Source organism: Pangasianodon hypophthalmus, chromosome 3 (assembly GCF_027358585.1).
Source record: "Pangasianodon hypophthalmus isolate fPanHyp1 chromosome 3, fPanHyp1.pri, whole genome shotgun sequence".
NCBI lineage: Eukaryota > Metazoa > Chordata > Actinopteri > Siluriformes > Pangasiidae > Pangasianodon > Pangasianodon hypophthalmus.
Genome location: NC_069712.1, coordinates 3,294,745 through 3,314,509, shown reverse-complemented (window position 1 = coordinate 3,314,509; position 19,765 = coordinate 3,294,745). Strand labels below are relative to the sequence as shown.

At 39.2% G+C, this 19,765-nt stretch overlaps 1 protein-coding gene across 12 annotated transcripts in view; it reads left to right on the top strand.

Moving 5' to 3' along the window:
- Positions 1 to 307: 307 nt before the first annotated feature.
- tenm3 (teneurin transmembrane protein 3) overlaps positions 308 to 19,765 on the top strand; it is a 758,992-nt gene continuing 739,534 nt past the window's right edge. For 5 of the 12 annotated variants that reach the window (XM_053232303.1, XM_053232299.1, XM_053232292.1 and 2 more), the window contains exon 1: positions 308 to 619. The gene's annotated coding sequence lies outside the window, so the exon portion shown is untranslated. The remainder of the gene's footprint in view (positions 620 to 19,765) is intronic. The other 7 variants (XM_053232304.1, XM_053232302.1, XM_053232298.1 and 4 more) reach the window with 3 other exon arrangements.

The following is a 19,765-nucleotide window of genomic DNA, read 5'->3' as shown; positions in this document are numbered from 1 at the left end:
GTGCATACGCGCGCGCGTGTGTGCGTGCACTCGTTTCTGTTCTCCGGTGGTCATTCAGTTATCCATTCATTTTTTTTTTTTTCTTAAGACTACACGTGTTTCTTCGGCGGCTCATGCACGGAGGGTAAGGTGAACGATGTGTGCGCGCGACCAGCATCACTCCGTCCCTCCCTCCCTCCGTCCCTCCACCCCCCCTTATCCTGCTTTATTATTTAATTTTTTTTTTTTTTTGACCAGTTAAGCGCGCAAATTCCCGGCACGCGCGAAATCTCCAGTCGCACGCGCGTTCCGTCTCGAGGCGCAGTGCGAGTGAGTGAGTGAGGGAGTGAGTGAGCGCGAGCGCGAGCAGCATCAGCAGCAGCAGCAGCGCCTCGTGAGATTTTTTTTTTTTTTCTCCCCCTCACCTCGCGCGGCTCCTTATTTTCAAATTTATTTATTTATTTATTTTTCCTCTCCAACGGTCGAGCGCGTGCGTCGTCCGTTGGGCGTTCAGAGAGAGCAGCAGAAAAGCCACTTCTTCTGAGACGGGTTTGTTTCCCGAATCACCGATTCCGAAGGGGAAGAAAAACAACAACAACAACAACAACATCAACAACAAACACACCGACTCCTCGGAAAGGTAAAAAAACAAAACAAAAAAACAAAAAAAGCAATTAGTATATCCACATTTTTTTTGTCTTTATTTAACACTGGAGAGCCGTTATGTCTTAATTAAAACGTGCACGCGCAGTCAGGTGCGACGCGACCGTTACTCCTTAACGGCTGAAATTCAAATTCAAATGACAAAAAATAACGACGTCTCCGCGTGCTTGAAGTGTCCTAATGAGCTAAGTTAACCTGTTGATATCGTTTGCTAACTACTAAACTACTCATGGGGTTGTTGAGACGATTTCTGACAACAAAAAACTGGTGTATAGGTAATTATTTTTTAAAAATTAGCATAGACTGCTAATTACATTGCTTAGTATTTTGTGGTGGTGTGCTTATATGAGGTGATATAACATGTTTCACTCTTTTAGCTAATGATTGAGTTGAGTTTCAACACAGACAGACAGACAGACAGATTCACATCAGGTGTGTGTGTGTCAGCTGGTCATTAAGTCATTTAGACGTGTGTGTAGGTGAGAGAGAGAGAGATATTGACTGACTAAACTAATCTAAACTGAACCCTGAAGATTTTGGACAGTTTGGAAGTTCTAGGCCTACCTTGAACAGGTGAGTGTAATGAATTTCCATTTGTGTAAATTACCACATTTGATATCCTTTAAATATTTAACACCACCACCATGGCTAGCTTGAGCACTAGCAGTAGGTGTTGATTTATGACTGGTGATTTTGCTGTGGACTTTTTTAAATGCAATGTTTTCATTTTAAAGTTTTCTTACTCGGTCACAAAATCAGTCATGATCCCATTAACAGATTTGGAGGTTTCAGTTTCATCACATTTTGTGTTTGTGTATTTTATTATATATATAACTTGTGAAATCTTTTACATGGAAGAACTCACTAGTGTTGATGCTAGGAGAAAGGATTTTCTGGATCATCACCCTTGGTTTGTTTAATATGGGTTTCCGTAAATCTGTTTTGAGACTGTTAAAAGAGCAATCTGGCAAATGTGAATTTAAATTTACATTGTGTCCCGACTATACTCCTGTAAGCATATTCATGAACACATTTGTTATATCAGCTGTGCATTAACTTTGCACCGATGTGCATTGCGGTATGAACCGACTCGAGTACTGAGTTGCAGATTGTTCCTTTTCTTTCTCGTAAAAACTAATGCATGTGTAGAAAAAAAAAAGGGGGAGTTACACATCTGTGTCTGGGCATCCTTATCTGTCCCGAATCCCTCCGGTACGTTGTTTTTAATCAGTGGGAGACATTTTCACCTGAACAGATGGCAAAAAAGCAAATAAATAAATAAATAAATCTCCTAAATATCCATTCTGAGCAGATTTACAGGCCCGTGCAATGTGATTTTTTTGTTTTTTGTTGTTTTTTTTTTTTTTTTTGTTCATTTTGTCTGTAATGTGTCTTTATGACTCCATCTTGTGTTGGATATTCCTGGAAGAGCTGTCTCGGATCTCAGGCTCGCGCAGCAGCCCGAGGAACTCAGTAGCACTCTTCAAGGTGTTTTAAAATCAAGTTCATCCAAGATAGGCTTTATTGAAATCGGAGCGCCTCGCTTTGTAACTGCATTAGTTTCCGCTAATGGGAGATCACCAGCTCCGTTCCAGTGTTCAGATTTAACGCCTGATGTCCGTTTGGAGGCTTTTATCGCAGATTATGATCTTTATACTAGCTAAAATATGTGGCAGTAGGCCCTGGAACAGGTGCCAAACAACACAATTAGGCGATCAATAAGGTGATGAAGCAGCTAGAGAGAAAGAGAGAGAGAGAGAGGGAAGAAGTGGAAGATCTGGAGGTACACAGAGAGAGAGATAGAGACATTGTAATTAAGGATAAATGGGGGCAGGGAGACACAGACGAACGCCTGCTGCAGGTAATTTGTTTTTATTGAATATATTTATCAACATTAAATGACTTTTTTATTTTGGGAAAATGAAAGGAACTTCAGCCCGGGCCCGTTTGCGTACATAAATCGCGTGATTCGACATAGCAGAGAGCAGCTGCCGAGCTCACGAGGGCATTTTTTGCTGCGCGCCGGCTCCTTGATGGATTGCGACCGCGGCGCTCTCATCGGGATTGATTATCAATATGCGTCATTTGTTTTCTTTATTACACCTTTTCCCTCATTTACCAAGAAACCCAAAGAATTTAATAAGATCCGTCATGCAGTTCTGCGGCTCTTTATTATATTGTGCCTCGTGCGATCGTTGCTGTCAGAAAATCCTCCTTTATTACTGTATCGTTTAGACACACTCGTTTGGGTTTAAGTTTATAGCCTCTTACGGAGGAAGCACATGGAGGACACTGTAATATCTGTGTAGACGCAGTATGAACCCTGACGTGCAGCGTTGCTCCCGTTAACACGTGCATTGTGTTTATGAATTGTAACGGCGGTGTTATGTAGAAGCTAGCTGGAGATAGAATGAATAATGTCGACGCTTTATTGGAATAAATGATGCACATGTACACAAAGCATACAATTTTCATCATAGCAAAGCAATACAATCCTTGCAGAAGTTAAAAAATTAAAGTCTCTCTCTCTTTTTGCGTTATATAGCCAGTCCGTCTGCCTCTTTCACACTTGGGTATTATCATGAATCACACACTAAGTAACATGTTTATTCATTACTAGATTAGTCTACGCAATAAATTCAGTGTATTGACAAATCCACGTCAGTGACTTTGCTTCATTTGGTCTGTAATATAATAGAACAAACAGGCATGTGTCTAGTCTATTAAATCTAAACTTATTTTCATGGTTTGAGATCACGTGCAATGTACCACTGTCCAAAATAAAGTTCTTGTCCTTATCCTGCCTCTCATATTGAACACATCGGTCACAGAGTGTTAAATGCGGCGATGTCGAACCAATTATCGCCACATTTCTGCTTCCCATTGAAGCAAACACGCGAACATGTTCAATAACTGCTCGTCAAATCACCATAGATGACGAGGGAAGAAATTGTGATTGGCTCCTTTCTATCCGTCTGATGATTTTCACCTCTATAAACCCACTCACCATCACGTCACCGTTTAGTGTAGCCTTTGTTTCTCTCCACTTTCCAGAACTTCTAACACTTAGAGAATTAACGTTTTCCCAATTAGAAATTCTCTAGCCTGTTTTCTCTTCATGTGTGTAAATGTGGCTTTGAGTTGTGGAAAAGCAAATATTATTATTGTTAATATTGTTATTAATTTTTTTTTTTTTAACTGTTTATGTAAAATTCTATTAGTTTTTTTTCCTAACATACCTTCAGCTGTGAAATACTTGAAGCTTAGTACCTAATTTCCCTAAAGTGAAAGATAACTTGTTTATCTCAATTAAATAAACTTTCTGACTTTTATTATGGAATATTTTACATATTTTACAGAGAACTTACAACATTAAAAAAGACCAGTGCAAAAAAAGGGAGACTTTTTTAATCACTAGATGGACAAAGGAAGGACAAAAGGAAAGAGTAGAAAATGGCAAAAAAAAAAAAAAAAAACTTTTTTGTTCCTTGTTTTACAGTACATCCTGTAAACACTTGTTATTCTTTTTTTTTTCTTTCTTTTTTTTTTTTTTTGCACTTTCTGAATGAATGCGGACGGAGCAGGTCATGTTGCACCAGTCTTGGCATGTTTTTAATTAAAATGTGCAGTTTCTCATATTTTCACCCTGCACAAGTGGACTAAATATTTGTAATTAAATATATGTATATTTGTACGTTTTCACGTAAAGTCACATTTTTGAAAAATTTTTTAGCACCATGTGGAACTTTGCATTCCATTCCTCACCCAGCTGAAAAGTTTTGCGTGAAAGTAAATCATTGCTCATCATGACACAGACTGTGGCTAAGGCATCGGATACCCGGCCGTAGCTCTGTGTGTGTGTGTGTGTGTGTGTGTGTGTGCGACACACCCCGGGTAAGCGTAGATGCCCTTTAGCGACCCTGTCAGTAGCTGTGTATGTCTGTATAAAAAAGTGAGAGCTTGTGGTTTTATCCCTGGCTGCGAAGCCCCACAGTCACGTCGGCGTTTCATGAGTGATGCCGGGGATTAAATCTGTATCGATCACACATGTGCGCCAACCTTTAGGAGCACCTCTGAAGTTTGTTTAATTGCAGCTGGAGATATCTATAAGAGCCATGGGAGATCACTCAATCTTCTGTGGACCAGCTGCTGACTCAGGACTCCAATGTTTTAATTACGTTTCCTTAATTAAGACACCGAGGAGGGAGAGAGAGGAAAAAAAAAGAGAAAAAAGAAAGCTTGTTGCAGTTAGCTCTCCATTAGTACTAGAAACTTAGTTTCCAAATGCTGTATGTATGTATGTATGTATATAATTCCTTTTTTTTTTTTTAATCCATAATTAAAATGTCTCTGACGATATCACGCGGCGTCTACGGGATCCACAAACCATTTGTTTTTAAACATAAAATATGTATCAGGATTGATGTTTGATATGTAGTGGATGTGGCAGGAGAGCTTCACCTCGCTGACCTCACATCCTGTCATCTTGCGTGTTTAACCAAAATCCTGTGTCTATACCAGAGCGGACAGCGATCCCTTATAAATATTACATAAGCATAACAGTATTTCTTTCTTTCTTTTTTTTTTTTTTTAAACTGTAAATATAACACATGCACTACAGTTTCATTGCCACATTAATATTTGAGTCGGACAGCTCTAAAGCTCTAGCAGTATAAACAGCGAATGCTTGTCTTTCTCGTCTCAGACACTTGTAAATACGCTTTCTTATTATTAAAAAAAAAAAAAAAAAAAAAAAAAAGGAGGCAGACAGAATGAACGTATCCAGGTTTAACCAGTTGAACACAGACGGAGAATCAGTAAAGTGGCCCGAAGTGGACAGTAATGCAAAGCTGATGGACAGAAAATGCCTTAACAGCCTTTAAACAAAGCTCTACATGACAACACACACACACACACACACACACACACACACGGGAACTTAACTGATTGGAATCCGAGTCACGTTTTGTATACAGACTAGGGATAGACAGTGAACTGTATTTCAATTAATTAATAATGTTTTTTTTTTTTTTTGAGCTCTTAATGGGTTAACTCTCGTTCGAGCAGTGGAGCTCGTGTTCATTTGTCATATTAACTTATGAGCAGTTAAAACAGAAAATATTTTTTTGGGGGACAAAGACACAAAAAAATGACTTTCTGTGCCTGGAGAAAATGTGTGTAATCAGGCACGAGAACAAATAAGTCATAGAGGTAACGTAGCATAGAACTAGAACGAATTCACTTATTTGTCTTTTTTTGTCTTTTTTTTTCTTCTTTTAAAGCAGTTGGTGTCAAAGTGATATTTCACCACATTTTTGTTTTATTGTCGGATCAAAATGACTCAAACGTAACCTGTGTAATATATATATTAAAAAAAAAAAAAAAAAAAAAAGTCTGAAAAGGGTTTGCGGCAGATGCACCAAAAGTAAATTTGTTCCTTTTCATGATCTGTAGAGTTTCATGTTTATAGAAAAAAAAAAAAAGATATAGTTTCACTTAAAGTGAAAATTTTTATTTTTAATCTGAACAGAACAGAAAAGGTTGTTATTAGAGGTAACATTATCGAGTGCTATATGAGTGGACTTAGCTAAAGTCGGCTAATTCACTAATGTTGATTCCAGCTTCATGTCTGTTTAAGTGCCACATTTCTTTCTTTATTTATTTTTACCTCATAGTTAATGTCAGTACGGAGTGCTCTTATTCTTACATATATATTTGAAGAAATACATGTTTATAATGTACAATATCAAAAAAAAGCCAGTTGTTTATTTATTTATTTATTTTTTTTAGGCTTATATGAGAGCGTGCAATAAAAAATTGTGTTAAATTAGCAGAATTTTTTAAGTGATAAATAATTCTGATTTTAGCGCTAGCCAGGTAGTTGTAATTATCATCGAAAAAGATTTTAAAAGATTTTTTGGAAGACATCTGTATGTCCCGTTCTGTTCTGCTGGTGTGTGTGTGTGTGTGTGTGTGAGAGAGAGAGAGAGAGACGAGTGAAGTTTAGAGAGTTAAGAAGGCAGAATACACCATATAATTAGTTTTACGTATTTAGATTTGTTGAAACAAATCTATCCGTCGGAGCTCCCAGAAGACGAAACGTTACGGGCAGATTCCGCCTCGGATTACTCCGACTGCCAGACAGGTGGTGTGAAATTTCTCATAATGCGTTATAAACCTAAAATTGAAGGTTGTCTGGCTTTGCTGAAATTTATCATATAACCCACCCCATAATTATGCTGTTGGTGGTAAATCATTTTCCTGATTCAAAACCCTCAATAATAAAACCGCAAACAAATTCTCTCCACAGAACAAAGCCAAAAAACAGAGGAGAGAGAGGGAGGGGAAAACCCACCACAGCTAGATTTTTAATTTGCTTTGAGACAGGACCTTCACCCAGTTAAACTCTCCCAAATTAGTGGCATGTAGGCGTGAAAGATCAGGCTGTATAACCATAAGGAGCCTGTGTTATCCCGCTCCAGAGCATGGATATGAACTGTAATTCTACAGAGGCCACAAGCCACTGCTGCTCTGACATTTGGCTCCTGGGATTAATATCTGCTCAGTGAAGTGGCCACCATCTTTCTGTGTGTGTGTGTGTGTGTGTGTGTGTGTGTGAGTCTGGAAAAAGGGCTCTCTGCTGTGTTTTAAATTGTCAGCGAGTGCTGGATCACGTCAACCAGAAGCCTTTCCGAAGCGTTTTGGACAATGAGCGGAAGATGCTTTTTCCTCAGAGTAGCTCAAAAACACTTCAGTATTTGGCAGGAAGTATGAGAAAGGCTATTATTATCAGAAGACGAAGATGAGGACGATGAGGAAGAGGACGATTTTGGTATATTTGTTTTCATCTAAAGGACAACACTCGTGTATCACTAGTTACCTGGACAGAAGAAATTCTGGATTCGCGTATGTGACAGGCATGCCTGCAAACAAAAATCAATACCGCGATGTAGTATGTAGTACTCATCCCCGAATCCTCCCAGCATTCCTGATAGAAGATTGTCTGGCTGTCTCTCTTCTGTCTGTTAAAAGGAAAAAAAAAAAAAAAAAAAGATTCATTTTGTCGTCACAAATGGTGTTTTGTACTTATGTGATTCTTTGTAGCGGAGAACAGATGACAAATTGATAGATGTCTGAATTGATGAATTTGTCCTCTTCAGAAAAGGAGCAAAGGATAGAGAGTGAAAGGACAGCATCGGTGAACTGAACTCGAAATTGAAATGAATAGATCAGCGGGAACTGAAAGACATGAAAGACGTGGTGTTGTTTAAAAGCACATACCTCAGTGTGGTATTTTGAGCGCTTACATTCTTTCTATTAGCTGTCAGAATGAGGGATTTTGATCGTACCTCAGAGCGACCTTGGGACAGGCAATAACAGCAAGGGTTTTGCGCTGCTCTCAATGACCTCGCGCATTTCGTTCAGGCTAACTCCGACGGCTGATAGACTGACGATAATGACATTAGTAAGATGGCTGAATGAAGAATAAATACCTAATTGGTTCCTATTCATTTTTTTTTTTTCCAGCATATGCAGATGCAACAGAATTCCACCGTCAGAAAAATGCATTATGCTTCCAAACTACAGCGCATCTGCTCGGCCATGTGTGTAAAAGACACCATAGTGCTCATTTTGTTTTCGAGTCTTATCTTCGGAAATCTTTATTTGCACCCATTCACATTGTGTTTCCAGACACAGCGAGGAAGAAAGTTTGTTTAGAGGTCTGAGTGGTTGTTTTATCGCTCCGTTATCCGTGCTACAATTGTGATGCCTTTGCGTTGCGCGTTCGCTTTCATTTGTTCACATGCGAAGCAAGTCGCGATGCGATTGCACCCGTAGAGCAATTTCTTGCCTATTCCGGAGAGATACAGGAGCGTGTGGGAGTGAAAATTGCCCTTGCTTCGGGTGATAATGTGCTGCAAGCATTTCCGTTTGACATCAGCGCTCTATACGTAGTCACTGTTGTTTCTCCGAGTCCCACGAGCTTGTCCTCTGACCCTGGGGGAGGCGCCGTCGCAGGGTGCCGTCTCACTCCTCCATCTTCACAGTGACTTTTCTCAGAGAGGTGAGAACCAGCTGTCTGTCACCATCTGCCTCTCTGGAGCCCAGCTGTGCACCACACCACATTCAGCTCGCTTCTTGGCACTTTTTAATGGGAAGATGCACAAAAACGAGACTGAATTAAAAGAACACACATGTACAACAAAACGGGAGACGTCTTCCTTCCTTCCTCGTTTCACAAACGCTCCAAGAAAGGGTTGCGATTGTTTCAAACAATGACAATAAAGCCGAAAACTGCTAGGAGGAGCGATCATTAAACCGGATCAGCGCTTGCAGCAGCACGCTCGCAAATCTTTCGGAAAACTGTCTCACATTATTCCTATGAATGAAGTAATCTGAAGACTAATGGGGGTTTTAATCCCTCGCGACAGGCAGGAAATTGTGCCGTCACTCATCTACTTTACTAGCGTCGAGGTCAGCAGTTTTTTAAAAACAATACAGCTGTGTTAAGATAGTCGACGCAAACATATATTAACCTTTTTTTTCCTGTGAAAATGAGAATGTTTGGTAAGTTTGGAAGCAAATTAAATCAGTAAGAATTTACAGCTTAAGGATTTGTGAACCGGAGCTGTAATTGAATTTGGTGCAGCGAAGACCGAATCCGTTTAAAAGATTTCGCTAACTCTGTAAAGTGGATTACACGCCTCATCTTAGGACTCACTCCAGTTTATTTGTGTAATAGCATACACAGATTTTGTGCAGACTTCGCATGTTCGAACCACCGAAGCATGACCCGAGCGCGCTACATATACGCGACAAGCCCAAGCCCCTGCGCGCCGAGATTATATAGACGGCGCGTGTTGCGATGCTTACTCAACTGTGTTTACAGCACAGATCACAAGCATGCAGTCAAGCATCTCTGTTCCGCTCATAATTTTCTATAATGTGGGGGAAAAAAAAAGTTTAAGGACAAATTCACATTGTAAATCCAGTGTGCTTTTATGGAGAGGAGTGCCCTGAAGGGGCTGGACGTGTCCCCTGGGTCTCTTTCACCTGGGAATGATGTTTTCCACTCACTTCCTCTCATTATGCTGCAAGGTTCAGCGTACATTCTTCATTTATTTATTTATTTATTTATTTATTTTTACCTTCCCTGTCCTTAGATAGTGTAGTACACTGCTGCAGTTTTTTCCACATTTTAACTTTCTGTGAGACCTTGCACGCTTTACATCTACCCATTATGTTTGACTTCCACAGTTGAGTCCAGTGAAGATAAATCATAGCCACTGTACGTGTATCAGGTACAATAACTGATGATATATACTGTGTGTATGAATGTGCACAGATGCCACGGCTGTGATGGATAACATCCGAGCAGTTATGACCAATATAACCACGAGTTCACTTTTCTATTATCGATGCATCAAGAGCGAAGACGTTTATGAGACTAAATCCAAAACAGTGAGTGTTCACAAAATGGTGCAGCTTTACTATAACAATAATGGCCTTCTGTAGTCACTGAGAACTTTGACTTCTATTAATCAACACTCACATTGCAGTTGAACACCGCGTGAGCATTTACATCTCTGTTTAAGAATAACAAATATTAAAAACAAGATACCTTACAGAGCTAAGATCAATTGGAACACAATAAAAAAAAAAGAGCTAAAAGAAAACTTTTTTTCTGGGAAGACATTTTACATCAAGGGAGCTGGAATTTTAAGCAGTGTGAGTTGTGACATTACACCTGTAATCATAGTCAAATCATTTTTCTTTTAATCCAGAATGTGTGTTGATTACGATAATTATACCACAACATGGTTAAATTACAACAGCACAGCTCTGACAGTAGTTACACCTGTAACATAAATGACAGGTTTATATCAACACGCTCGTTCTGATACGTTATCATTCCCATAGAAACAGCTGAATCACATACTCTAAGCTTTATAATAAACAGATTGTTATATGTTTAATAAAGAGACAAAGTGTGTGTGTTTAACTGTAACAAGACGTTTATCTCCAGCCAGCATGTTCCTGTTATTGATTACATTATAGCAGATATAAAAAGTCATTCCCTCACCAAGACGTCTTGAGGTTACTGAGACTAAAAAAACGCAGCTTGTCATGTCAGTGAGAAAGTGGAAGATTCAAGTCTCCCATAAAAAAGAGGAAGTTGTTGTTTATAAGTTGTTGCTCAGTTAAAAATTGTAATCGTAATCGCTAATCACTGTGGTGTAAGAGGAATACTATTCTGTCATACAAACTCAAAAATAAACTCAAAGACTACTGTGTTTATTTCTTTATTTGTCTATATTATTGTTATTTAGCAATTAGCGGTTGCAGTTAAAGGTGAGAAAAGTGAAAGTCTAGTGTCCTTGGTCGTACATATGAATGTGTCTGTGTGAATTTACTCATTTGTAAAGTCACGTCGTCATGTTTGCAGACCAATTTCAACCAGTTTTTCCTCATTAAAATAAACACCGTCCCGTGCAATATGTGCACTGCATTATCACCGTGATAAGAACGTTGCGACAATGCGTTGTTTGGCCCGCATCCTGCTGAAGAATTAGTGACTGTTTGAAAGTATCCTGTTTAGTTTATCAGAGTTAATTGCTGTGCCAAAACAAGGGCATTGCCAAGAGGGGTTTAATTCAGTAATTGATTCTTTTTTTCTCTCACAGATCTTTCATGTGTGGCAAAATCTTGTACACTTCATTGGAAGACGTTGGAAAACGTTTTTCCTCTAATTGCAGGGTAACAAGTTAATGTGACAGTCTTGTACAGGCTTATTGATACTGTATTTTTTTGTAATGTTAATTACGAGTTCCAGCCAAATCTCATATGAGATTCTTAGACGATTGAATGTTGTACAGTTTGTGCGGATGTTTAAAGGAGACATAAATGTTTTTCTCGTGTGTAATTATCATTCTGTTTCGTGGTCAAGGGCTTGAATTCTCTCCAGACGTATAATTTTGGCATGTTTTTATGTCGATGCTTGCGTTTTTCCAACGCTCACCAATCAATTCGTATTGAAAATGGGTGTTATGAATAGATGATGAGTTATATAGAAGATCTAGAAACCACAACTAGGTACACTTCTTCTCTTAGGGCTTAATTAGCATATCCACATTTTTTTTTTTTTTTTTATTCCCCACAAAGTTTCTTTCTGACCTTGAAAATGATCCACCATGAATTTTTAAACACATTCACTAATTACCTTCTAGTCTTGCCTGATTCAGACACGCATTAAAAATACCAAATGTAAATGTAATAATATCCCACACAGTTTTTTTTTTTTTTTTTTCCTGCGCACAGTCATCCAGTTAGAATGTTTCTTTGTGCCAGAGGCACCGTTTCAGCATGTCTAGCGTAAGCAAAGCTGTTCATTCTGTGTCGAGGATCGAGAGGGCGATGGCAACTCTGACCTGCTCTAATAGTGTCCACTTGTCTTTAATCTGCTCCCTCTCCTCCCCTCGTCTGCTCCTTCCCTCTCAGACACCCAGCAGTCTGTAATTACAGGAGGCATAGTGGACTTTCCAGCAAAGCAGCATCACCGTGTCTGGGTTAAAGAGGAAAAAAAAGCCCCTGTTCCTCGCACAGCTGGATGGAAACAGATTGTCAAAATGTCAGCCCTGTCGTCGGTTAGTCTTTTCAAATGTCAGTTTCACAGAGGCACAATCCAGTAAGCTTGCAACTATCTCTGGTTATATCTGAGGCACTGTAGATCGTCTTTACGTTAGTCACGCCAGATGGAGAAAGACAGGTAGGGAAATACCTCGCCCGCGTCCCGGGTCATCTCCAGCTGCGACGGCTTTGATATTGAAGACAAAAGGACGGCGTTACGCCAACAATCGCTATTAGAGCAATGAATAAAAAGGCATTAGTCATCATTGTGCATTTGCATCGGCGTGTTAATTCCAATTGGCGTGAGCGATACCCTCTCAAAGCATCATCCATTATCAGCGTGGCTCCTCATTGCCCTTTTGTCTGTTCGCTAACGAAGAGCCTGCCTCGTTTATATCAGCCGCAGTGATGAAGCCTCCATTTGCCACAAAACACGCGCCCACTTCACTCTCTCCTTTATTTCCACCTACTCCTCACTTTCCATTGTTTATGCTAAATAGTTATTAATGTTGGACTGAGAGCAATGCATCAACATAAAGACCTGGAGAAACCTCTGCTCTATTTTTTTTTTTTTGTTATTTAATGGACACCTAAAAAAAAAAAAAAAATCACACCACGTGGCTCGAACAACAGGCCCATTGTTACATGCACGTGATTTTTCTTGGAGGCTCGAGCCACTTGACACTGCGCTATATTTCTAATTTAGACGTGAGTAATCACTGCTGGACTTGCCTAGCTAATAGCAACCTACAAAACCAGGGAAACGGGAGCAGCTCAAATAAAGTGGCTATCTAACTGAGCCCTCAATTACGCATTACTAAAATAGATCCCTATGTACAGAAGGCTCTCTAGTACGTCCTGTGCCACGACGGATCTGCCGGTGAATGAGCACATCTGTTTTTCAGAGGACGTAAATGTGTTGTTGCTGGAAAAGCTGGAGTTTATTCAGCTGTTTTAGGACTGCCTGCTTCTTCCATTATCAGAGATGGAGAAATCCGTAGGCCGGGCACCGGGGACAATCTGTATTTTATTCATCATTACCCGAAAGACAAGTGACTCAGAACGCTGCTGCTTTCACTACTGTGTTTTTTTCCCCCTTTGTTTATGAACCAGAGAAAAAAAGCCCCGTGCTGCCTAAAAGCTTTCACTGCTAATTTCATTTGATATGTATTTTTGGATATAACATGCTCCAGTGTGTTGATTTATTTCTTGGTGTCATGGCTAATGCTACAAGATGCATTTTAGTCATCTGATAAATTAAATAATGCAAGTTGGTATCAATTTACCCAACAGGCTAACTAGCATGACGTACATTCTTGTTTAATTGCTAGCTACGTTGCTAGTGTTGTAGCCTCTTATGATTTGGCATTAGGACAGTGTCTCAGGCGTTTCGGGAACAGGAAATAGAAACTAGAGATGATACGATGCCACGATTTCTTTTGTGATAACGACACCGATACCTTGAGTAATCAGCCGACAGGGATACCTATCCGAACCTTTAAAACCTTTAACCTTTTTTACTTTTTTTTGAACTGAAGCACTTCACAGTTAAACTCTTTCACACAAAACTCATTAACATTGTAAATATAATAAATAAGATAAAGTATAAATATAATAAAGTCAACCCTAATAAAAATTAAACCCACTCAAGTCTCTTCATAAGTAAACATTTCCAAAAATATATATTTCTGTTCCAAATTTAATTCCAGTTTTCGCCATTTACATTTCATGATCTGATTTCCGATATGTTTTTTTGACACTCTTTTTGCTGATACCGCCCCGAAAACGATAACAGGTACCGGATCAGTGCCACCTCTAAAGAAAACTCATTAATCCATATGATGCGTAGATCAAAAATATACCGCCACATCTTTTACTCTTGAGTGTATTATGTATTATTATATATTATACTAGTTGTAGAATTTGTGCACAACCAAAATATGAGACAAAGTTCAAGGTTCTTTATTTGTCACATACATTACATCCATGTGATGTATTAATGTAGTGAAATGTTTTTCCTTAGTGCCTCGGAGATCACCTTCACTTCGCTGGTTCGCTCGTTAAGGTTTAAATGCATGAACTACAAACAGGAAATGGTTTAAATGCATGAACTACAAACAGGAAATGGAAGGATTTCATGTTGCATCCGTGGGCGGGGCCTGCCGTAGCTGCTCTGTGGGTAGAGAGCTTTAAATTCACATGTTGTGTAGTAGTGTATATTTGTGTGTTGGAGTTGTTTATTTTTGGAACATGTTCTTTTTTTTTTTTTTTTTTTCCTGAACAGCTGTGGTTTAGTATACTCCAACCAGCAGGACCCTGACCCTCCACTCGACTCTGATGAATTTAATGAGTTTGATATTTTGGTATAATTGGTGAGCACTTTAGATTTCTGATTCTGGCTGCATTGGAACTTTTGAATATTGTGTTTTTGAGTCAATAGCTGTTGGCCATTTGTTATTGCCAGGTATTGTGGCTGCTCTAAAAATGCACTTTGCTTGTAATTCTGTGAAAAGTAAGCAAGTTCATCTACATTGTCCGAGGGAGTTGGATGCAAAACATGTCACGCTGTAGAGATGTGGTTTCTAGACTCAAAAGACCTTTTTTTTTTCTTTCTTTTTTTCATTTCTGTATGTAATGTTCTGATTATTTTCTTAATGGAGAAGAGATCCGGGCAGAAAATGATCTATTGCGTCCTTTACTTTGTAAAGAAAATAATTGCTTTTTTTTTTTTTTTTAAGCAATTTTGAGTAGAATTACACTACATACACTGCTTCTGATACACTGTACACAGTATAACCCTGCTTTAAACGAGCGACATGAGTGTCTTTGATCAATTGTTTTTAAATCTGTACGTAATTTCATTTGCGCTAAATTTCCACAACTCTGAGAGCAGCCGTCTATCCTTCAGGATCGGTTTACACGACACCCCCTCATCCCCGCCTATAACCACGTTAGGTTCAAAACTAAAGTGGTCATTAGGCTTTCGCTCTTTTTGTTTTTTTTTTCTTCTTCTCCTCCCGAGCTCGGGCGGACGATGTCGGTTAGTAAAATGCTAATGCTTTTCGTCCATTTCTGTATTACTTTTCAGACGGACGGCAATGCATCAAAACATAAAGCATTTTGAGGCTCGTTAAGGGGCATTACGCGGCGAGGGCTGACGGAGCGGCCGTGGGTGAATGGGAAAGCGATGCGGCGGATAAAGCCGCTCTGAGTCGAGGCTTTGCGGTAAAACAATGCGTTCGGTCCATCACGGCATCATTAGAGTCTGGCGTGAGCCTGAAACAGTAGCAGCATCCCAGCCCTGAGTGTGTGGTGTGTCTGTGTGAGATGGTGTGTCCAATCACTCCCATGGGGCATGAGGGGCTTGAAAATGAGTGCATGCGATTTTTCACTACTTTATGGAACTTTTATCTTGACGTTAACGTTTGGATTATATTCCACCTCACTTTGATTTAGAAAGCAGATTCTGCTAAACGTAGATGAGTCTGTAACTGATGGAAAGTTACAGCGCGAGTGTAAATGCCAACAAATGTGCAAGTTTGCTTGTGCAGATATTACATTTTTACTGCTTGACCTTTTGTCTTTTTTTTGTTTGTTTGTTTATTTTAGCCCATTTTCAGAACTTTTATCTGCTAAACAGAATTATCTGAAGTCTAAATACCATCTCAGTGGGACAGGTTTTGATCTGGAAATCCTCCTTCATGATAATATTGTCCACGCTGATCGTTATGAGAACAGGCCTTGAGGTGAAAGACTTCGTTTTGTGTTGCTGAACGTCACGACCACCATTTTGTGTTCCAACTCAGCCTGACATTAGGGGTGACAACAATATCATATGATTCTGGAAGACATTTTGTACAATATGCATCACAATATGTAGGTCTGCAAACAATTTCTTAGCAGGAAATAAAAAAGAAATATCAATAATTAAATTAAAGTTATTTCTACGTATTTTGATACACACTGAAAAGGAAGGGGGAAAAAAAAAGAGAAAATTTTACTATTTAAAAGTTTAAGTACAAAATGTACATCAGGTCTGCTGCTTTTTTCAGTGAGTTTTATAATTAATTAAAAAAACGAAAAAATTTTATGAAAAGATATAATCTCTACAGTAGCTCACAATATCATATTATATGATTATATGTGAGATATGATTAATATTTATCACAATATAAAATATTATATCGTCACTGGTGTTTACTGCAGGTCGGGGTTTGGGGCACGACGGTATCCTGAACCGTCTTACTCTCTCTCTACCTTTCCTTGCCCTCATCTATTGTACCTTTAATATGTGAAAATGTATATAGAGTGAACATTACATTTTAGAATAAAGCTTTAAAAGTACACTATAAGCATCTTTAAGGTACAAGATGCATATAAAAAGGTACAAGATGGTACCACATCAGTGGCAAAGAATGGTAAAGTTTAGTACCCTTTTTTTTTTTCCCGAGAGTGTAGATGAAGCACCAGGAATCAGTAACGAATTTGTGTGTGATGATGTGATTTATACTTAAAATACTTCAAATCCTTAAAATTTTATTCAGTTGGAATATGCGGTAGGCAGTTCTATCTCACTTGCTCACACTTTGCTTCGAATTTAATTTAATAAAGATTCTTGAGCACAGCATTCATGCGCAATGTGTTAACACCCTGTAAATGACTCAAATCCACCTTTTATTGAACGTGTAGGTGCGGAACACGGTCGAAATGTCCAGACCGAGAGTAAAAACCGATGCACCCTATTAACCTACCGCTGAAGCGAGCCATGTTTCCGCTTGGCTTTGTTTTGCCCTGATGGCGTTCGTCTCGAGATCGACCGTCTGCTTAAACAAATTGGTGTGTTTCCATGATTGATCAGTGTTAAACGCAAAATTCCCTCACGGCCACCTGCAGTTTTTAAAGAACTCCTTTCCAAACACTGTATAATCAGCCGTCCTGTTTGAGACAATTGATTTCAGATCGTTTTTCCTTTGGACTTATTACCTGTGTAAGTGGAAGCTAAGACCATGTTTTCCGTGTTGACTGATGTTTTATTTCTAAGAAAACCCACAGAGTGTGTGTGTGTGTGTGTGTGTGTGTGTGTGTGTGAGAGAGAGAGAGAGTGTGTATTTTCTAAAGAGGTCTTTCAGGCCAGCGCTGCAGAGGTGTGCATAATTGTATGTGTGTGTGTGTGTGTGTTTTATTTTCCCCTTTACCCAACTGCCTGGAGGTGCCTTGGCTGAGCCTTTAAGCCTTTCCTCAGATGTTTTTCTTTTTTTTATCTTTCTTTAAGCCCTTAGGTGGGGTCGTCATCACTAGCATGAGCGTCCACTCTGTCTGCTTTGTAGTGACAGCATGCCTCTTGTTTCCCCTCATCTCAACTTTTTCCAAGCCAATATGTCTCCTCTCCTTGACTTTGCTTCCAAAATGATCCAGCTACAATGAGTAATGGTGGGTTTGTCCTCAAAGGAGAGATCTGAGCAGGCTTTTGTGGACAGCTCTGTGCCTCTGTTCAATCGCCTCCTCGCCAGATTAGATTAAATTCGAAGCTCAGGAGCACAATATTTTGTTTATTGGCAAGTATTGCCTCAAATCTGGCCAATATGGCTCCCGTTCCCATGCTTTAGGAGCCAATGTGTGTCCCTTGATTCAGTTTAAGAGCTTGTTTGTCAGCTGCTTTCTTTAGCCGAGGGAACACCAGTCACCATTAGCGTCCCTCGTGCCAGCCTCGTGTTAAAGAGCACGCTGCGTTCGGGGAGTCCGTCGTAAAACCCGAGACTCCTGCGAAATCTCGCTCATCCACATGCTTTATGGCCTTTCATAAAAGTGTCATCACGCGCACCGCCGCCCTCTGTGCCCCCTTCTTTAATTTGCAGCAAACTTGCGGCGTTTGTATCGGAAGCATTCTGCAAAGCGATCAAGGACACTCCACTAACCTCTCATGCGAGGGCACTCTGTTTGATGGCTTTGATTAGTGCGCTCAAAAAGATTTACACCTTTAGAATTTCTGGTATGTCCAGAAGGGCACATTAGAGCTTTGATCGTTTTTATTTATTTATTTATTTATTTTTCACAGGAGCTCACAAAAGAGCAGTGAATTGGACGGAGTTGAGGATAAAGGATAAAGTCCTATGTTTAATCATTTCCTTCACAACATTCCGTCATTTTTCAATTGAAATTGGTTTTGAATCGAAGCCCTGCGGTGGAATCAGTCATATACAGGCCAAAGTATCGATCTGCAAGATTGCCTATGTTTTATTAAAGAAAGGAGCTTTCTCCCTGTTTTTTTTTTAACTGATATTTATTTATTTATTTATTTAATTGTAATTGCTGGGACACAGTAAGAAAACGATGTGTGATTTGCGCACTCTGTGCCTCAGGAATCTGTTATCGCTCCGCAGGACAGGACTTTGTGCCTGGAATCGATAAACCATTGTGGGATTTGCTTGCTGCTCGCCAGTTTAACTTTAAGTGTGCAACACACCGGTTCTGATTGCTGTCATATCGTTGCGGTTGTCAGAAAGCCTTGTAGGACTTTTTTAGCACTGATGGGAAACTTCAGAGCTCCTATTGCTCTCTGTCATGACCTTTAAAATGTCCTGAGCTTTCAAGGATTACATTCAAGTTCATGCCTTCAGGCAGTTTGTTCAGGAAATAGATATGAACTCATTAGTAAAGTTTACAGTGTAGGTCCATCAGAGGACGAGGAAGCATACATATATTTTATAAGATAAATTAATCTGGAACACAGCGCACAGAATCAAAGTTATAAATGACAAAGTCAGATACAGTTTTCTTGAGCTTCTTGAAAAATGAATGGCTTGGTATTATCTTGTTTTAATTTCACACACACAGTTCACCTCATTTTAAGGAACTTCTATCTAATAGCTGAAAAAACAGCAGGACAGAAAAGGATTCCTTTCACAAAAGTGAATGTAAATTTTCCGATTGTATTAGAAAGTTTTGCTCATTTTACCCATTTATTTTCTAGAAAGAAGCAAAATTATTTGCCAATAGGATAAGAAAATTTAAAGCTCGAAATCAAATCAGCATACACAGGCACATGCAAAGAAATGCTGCAGAGCAAAGATGACTTCAAAAATAATGAAATTAAACATTTCTACATTTAAAAAAAATACTATAAAGAGCAGTAAACAGTAATAAATGAAACAGAGTCAATATTTAATGTGACGATCCTTCACTTTAAATAAATAAAGCAGTATGTGAGGTGCAGTGTGTGCAGTGTTATAAGGAAATGAGCTGGAAGTGTTACTGAGCATCTTGCAGAAGCAGCCACAGTTCTTCTGGAGACTTTGACTGTCGACTCGCTTCTTATTTCTGCAGCGAAACCCAGCAGCCTTCATTATGTTTTTATCTGAAAAATGTCTCCTATGGAATCTGCTGCTTTCTTTACTGATGTACATTTTTCTGTAGCATTTAATTTTGTGCCGGAAAACTAATGTTTGGAATCTGAAATGTTTTTGTACTGAATCAATAATGGTGAAGTCAGAAAATA